Below are 6000 nucleotides of genomic sequence, written 5' to 3'. Positions count from 1 at the left end.
AGAAAAAAGTAGTTGCGTAACGTGTTATGCAACCGTTTTCTGGACTGCATAACAAGTTATGCAAAAAAAAAAGCTGCAGAACGTGTTATGCAACCAATTTCGAGAATGCATAACAAGTTATGCAACAAATTTGTAGATGCATAACAGGTTATGCAACCATTTTCATAGCTGCATAACAGATTATTCAACCACTACGACCAAACATCAACACCAATATGTCCAAATACTTCCGTAGCTTCCCAACCAACAACAACAACACCTCTGAAAAACGATAACTAAAACTACAAAGTACCATAACAACTCTGAAAAACGCAACAAAACAAAAGCATTATAGTTCACTGAAGTGCGAGATACCAACTTTTTAGGTTCAGGAAACTCTAACACATCTACCAACTGCGTGTAAGATGAAACATCATCCGAGCAATTAAACAACTCATCTCTTTGCAACAAGTTTTTCCATGAAGCTATCAGCTGCAACCCAGCAATACTGTCAGTTCCAGCTTAACTTCAATGTCGTCAGTTCCATAATCACCTTTTTTGTCAGTACACTTTAGTCTTATAGAAGTATTCACAGCAGACTTCATAAAGTCTGCCTGTAACCGACCAGAATTGAGTTGAGAAGGATTTTGAGACAATGTTTTATTTGTGTCAATGTTCTGGGACATAGAAGGAGATGAAAATGAAATTAAAATATCTTAAGAAACTTGCTTGAATTCTTACTAGGGATAAGGCGGTGAACTCTCCCCATGGGAAATGGTTGTAGTTACACTTATCTGATGGCCACTAATCGATAGTAGCACAAACAAAATGATCATAGGTCTCAACAACCTTTGTAGCATCCCTAACAACAACTGTTGCATATGTAGTTTCTTGAGCAAAAATCACAGGGAGACAACAAGTAGTATAGAGAAACAAAGGCACCCAAAAAGCCATCACTAGACAACAATTACAATTCCATCAAACACTAGGTAATTACTCGACCAATTTAGCTGCACGAAAACAATTCAAGCTAGTTACAAATGATTTTCATAATTTTAATCAAATTTTTATCCAGAACAGTTCAAAACTGCAATTTTTAGATTTAGAAGAACATCCAAATTTCAGATTTTTTTGTTTTGTTTTGTTTTGTTTTGATGTAATTAAATCAATCTTGATCTCCCCTTCATAGATGAACAAAACCCATTTCATAAAATTCCACTAAAATCCATTTGCAACTAATTTATGATACATCTAAACAACAAACAAAACAAGCTGATCTTTATCTTCAATCTAAAACAAAGGAAATGGATTCACACCAACATGATTTTTACAATAAATGAAAGAATTCAAGAAGATTGTTACCTCGTAAACCGGAAATTCAACATCTGAAATTTGAAATACTATAGAGAATTGAAGCTGCTGCTTTGTGTCACTGTCACTGTCTCTTTCTATTTCTTTACATTCTCATGTGCTTGTATTTTAATGAAAATTCCAACAACTCCCAATTATATCTGTTTTAGAACCTAGCTTCGCTGCTACCAATTGATTCTTCTCTTGTACTACCAATCGACGCCATGGATGAACCTCTTATGATCTGTTTTTGTTGGAGACGCATGGTCTCGAGAGAAAGTAATGAAAAATCCATTTCAGTTTGAGACTGAATTTCTGTTCGGTCTCTCAAATCTCCGCACAAAACTCATCCTCTGTTTCTATCTGTTCGTGTCTCTCCTCAAAGCACAGATCGAAAACCTAGTAAGCATAATTGCGAAATTGAAATCTAACTAAACCTCAAAAATAAAAATCGAAGGCCAAATCCAGTTGAAGGCGAAGATCTGTCTCAGATCTATAATAACTTGACAACCTCCATTTCTTTGAGATATGAATCGGGTGATTTCAGAGTTTTTAAGTTGGTTTGGAAAGAAGAAAAACGAAAACACAATTTCTCAAAATTATGGGCCTGTACATAATTTTGTCAACCAGAATGGGTGCGCGCTTGTAATTTTTTGAGCGTGGGTTTGACAGTGGGAGAAATCTGAAAAATGGGTGTGACTGTAGTTTTCACAAAAATAAAATGAAATCTATTTTGAGGCATACCAAAATGTTTCGAGGCATACGTTCGGCTGAAGTTATCAGCCGAACCTAGGCAAAATACACAAGGTTCGGCTCAAATTGAGTATGCCTCAAAAATTTATGGTACGCCTCAAAACAGGTTACAAAAAAAAAAGCTCGATTCAAAATTTGAATGTGAAAACTACTACAACACCCATTTTTCAGATTCTGGCCACTGTGAAACCCACGCTCAGAAAATTTCAGGCGCGCACCCATTTCCTGTAAGAAAATTATTTTCAAACCCATAATTTATGAAATTCTGTTTTGTTATTTTTTAAAGGAAAAAACTACTTCTTCGATTCGTTTTCTTCTTCTTCTTCTTCCAAATGTAAATCTTCATCAACACTTGAATTATGATTCTTAGTGCTCACTCCCAATTGATCAGTGATGGTGTAATTAGGGTTTATAAAGGAGAGATGCTGAATCGGTAAGGTTTTTAATCTCGATCTCTTGATAAAAAGTATATTTTAGATATGATTGATGCAACTATATATTAGACTATTAGTCCCGTGTTGCTCTGATCTTCTAAAACGAGTCTTTAATCTCCTTTTTCCATCGACAAACACCCATCAGTACCATCTTCGTCTTCCATCGGCATAGCCCTGTTCACTTCATGGAATTATTGTAGCCGTAAACAGCTTGAGCTTCAATAGCACCAAGCTCGTCTGTCATCATTAGCTTGTCATCAACAGCAACGAGAATCACAAACTTCAACTATCATTAGAATAGTTTGTTTATGTCAACTGAGTCAAATCTGACAGCAGTCAGAAATTGTATAGAGAAACTGCATTTTGATGCTTTTGATGACTGTATATTCGATAGTTCAGAGAGGGGTTTTTGTTGTATGCAGCTTCCCATACGAATTGTGGTCTCTTGTCAGTTTTAGTTTCTCAATTGTGTGTTCCTGCCATTATTTTTCTTCCAGAAAATTGTATTGGTATTGCAAGTGATGGCATATGGAACGCAGCCTTTGTTTCACATTTCAAGATCAATATTTCAGCTTCATGAAACATCCACTTAGTGTATAAATTAGTGTAGTATATATGCAATTCTCATTCCTGCTTGAAGACTGCAGAGTACTCAAGTGTATCTTCGCATTTACCACTGGCGTTTTACTATCTCACTTCTCCTGAAGAGTTTCAATTTATTGCGAAAAATTCAGTGTGGCAAGATTTCGGCGCATGGCAAAAGCAAGCCCGGTGTTTACTTTGTTACCAAGATATATAGAGATGAAACCTCTTCTTTATGTCATCTCTACCAAGTCGGAGAACCTGAATTTGGATCACCCACCTCCTCTGTCCATACGTAGGCAACAAAAAAGAGAGAAAAATGAAGATACCAAGATGAAGCCTCTTTTTTATTCTATACTATCATTAAAATAGTTTGTTTGTTGTGTTCGCCATCTACTGTTTTGACTGAGATTAATTAAGTGTTTCATAATATAATAATATAAAATATGAGTACGGGTCATTCTCTCTACTCTGCCACTGTGTCTGGCTCCATCTTAGTAGTGGGTATCTAGATATCCAAGACTAGACTTCTAGGTTGATTTTATTTCTAGGCTTCTGATAATCTGTGGTTCAGTACTTTAATTAACTATTATTTAAATGGTATGCTCCTTTGCAATAAATATAAATGAAGCACCGTCATCCACATAAATATGTGAAGCGCACACATAGATAAATGTGAATGCATCAGCTCAACAACAATTAACTGAAATTGGGTGTTTATGTTGTTTTGGTTTATATGGGAGATATTAAAACATGAAAGATGATGATGATGTTGTTATGGATGCATAACCTGTCATGCAGTCGAGAAAATGTCTGCATAACATGTTATGCAGTAGTGAAAACGGATGCATAACCTATTATGCATCTACAAAGTTTGTTGCATAACTTGTTATGCAGTTCAGAAAACGGTTACAAAACACGTTATGCAACAATTTTTTTGTCACTATTAAAACCAACAAAAACAAAGACTGCATAATTTGTCATGCACCTACAATAATAACTGCATAACATGTTATGCAGTCGCGAAAATGGATGCATTACCTGTTATGCATCCGAAAATATGGCTGCATAATGCATTATGCATCGAGAAAATTGTTGCACAATCTTTTATGCATCGAAAAAATAGATGCATAATGCATTATGCATCAATTTTGTTATGTACGCACTAATACAATGGTTACATAACTTGTTATAGATGCATAATTTTGTTATCCAAATGCATAATTTGTTATGCAGTGGAGAAAATGGTTGCATAATTCGTTATGCGTCTGCACAATGTGCTATGCATCTTTTTTGGTGGCTGCATAATGGTTATGTATCAAGTTTTCGAAAATTTTGCCTAAAATGATGATCACCTCCGATTTTTTCGCAAAAAACAAAAATTTGATATTCTTGTTTGTACTCGTTGCGTAGCTCTCTTTAAAATATTTCCAACAATATAAAATTTGTAAAATTCCAAGGCGCGGATTTTTAGATATGTTATATCCAAGTTGCGTTACCAATTATATCCTGATGCATAACCCGTCATGCGGATGCATAATCAGTCATGCAGACATTTTTAATAATTTCAAATAATTATGAGTGTCACGGAAATAATTATGGATGTCACGTTACCTAAAATTAATTGTGGACCTGACAATGAGAATATTTTTTTTTTTGGGCCTGCGACTAAGTTACCCAATTTGAATTTGTAGACAAGTCAAGTTTTAGGCCCACGGCCCACCTATCTATCAACATTCATACCGGACGATATGCGAATGCGAGTTCGAAGTACCAACCCGTAAATTAAAAACACAAATCCACTCTCCTCAGTACTTTCTCGAGCATTGGCCGTTCTCCCAAACCTGTAAGGTGAGATCCTAAAACCCTACTGTTGGGTTCATTAAACCCGACATCTCCAAACTCACAAAGCCTTTAAACACTCAAACTTGATTATCTCAGGCGATCTGTTAAACCCTGGTGAATCAACTTTCTTGTTTACGGCGCCTATGCCTCTCTTCTTTTAAGGTTTTTCAATTCTCTTATTGTTCCTACACTTTGATCACATCGAAGTTACTTTCTCTCTGCAATTGATTTTTTTTCTTTCTCACTTTCTTACAATTATGTCATTCATTTCTGGTTTTTATTTTCCTTCCGATTATTAGATCTAAACAGCACTTGAACATTGTTGTTGTTAAAATCTTGTTATTCCTCAAGGACACCTGAGATAGACAGACAGCATCAATGATGGACAAAAACCTTGTAATCATCCTTGCACTTTGAATTTTCATAGTGAAGAAAACTAATGGGGAAATATGAGTCTGAGATGCTTCTTTGCTTTCATTTTGGGCTTGTGATTTTTGTATGAAAAGGATTTTTTTTTGCAATCTGTAAATTTTTTAGTATTACCTGGATCAGTGATGTTTAAATACTGCGTTATCTTCCTGAAAAAATTCCTCCAATGAGGATTTTTGTTAGATGACAAAATGCCTACTGAGGTCCTTATTCCTAAATCTTTTTTTTTGTTGCTTTTGGTTTGATTGTATGATTTTATTTAGAGTTTCCTTAATTTTTGTTATAAGTTGTCAAACAACTTTGTATGTATTTGAGGATGATGATAGGTATTGTCGCCCCAGTCTTACATGCATCAATGGTGCAAGATGGTGATTGACTTCAATTTCTGATTCAAATAATTACATAAGGTTATAATCTAGACTTGATTATTTCAGTTTCAGATTTAGACTTTGATTTGTCAAGGTATTATCTACTAGCCCACACGTTTTAGAAAGAAGTTTAGAAAACCATATCATTCGTTTTTCCAATTTCATCAATAACATTGTTGGTACTGACCCAATATGCATTTTTTGTTTTCCGACGCCTTAGGGTTTAATCCTGTGGATTTGAATGAAAGATTGATACTCAA

At 35.0% G+C, this 6000-nt stretch overlaps 2 non-coding genes across 2 annotated transcripts; both read left to right on the top strand.

The window, feature by feature from the left end:
• Positions 1-5312: 5312 nt before the first annotated feature.
• On the top strand, positions 5313-5409 carry LOC113331658. Its single transcript, XR_003351101.1, has one exon. It is a non-coding gene; the product is annotated as a small nucleolar RNA snoR26 (small nucleolar RNA).
• Positions 5410-5684: 275 nt separating this feature from the next.
• LOC113331644 lies at positions 5685-5764 on the top strand. Its single transcript, XR_003351094.1, has one exon. It is a non-coding gene; the product is annotated as a small nucleolar RNA U31b (small nucleolar RNA).
• Positions 5765-6000: the final 236 nt, after the last annotated feature.

The sequence above is a fragment of the Papaver somniferum genome, unplaced genomic scaffold (genome assembly GCF_003573695.1).
Source record: "Papaver somniferum cultivar HN1 unplaced genomic scaffold, ASM357369v1 unplaced-scaffold_125, whole genome shotgun sequence".
Classification (NCBI taxonomy): Eukaryota; Viridiplantae; Streptophyta; class Magnoliopsida; order Ranunculales; family Papaveraceae; genus Papaver; species Papaver somniferum.
The sequence above is the reverse complement of the archived record's forward strand: the minus strand, read 5'-3'. Positions and strand labels throughout refer to the sequence as shown.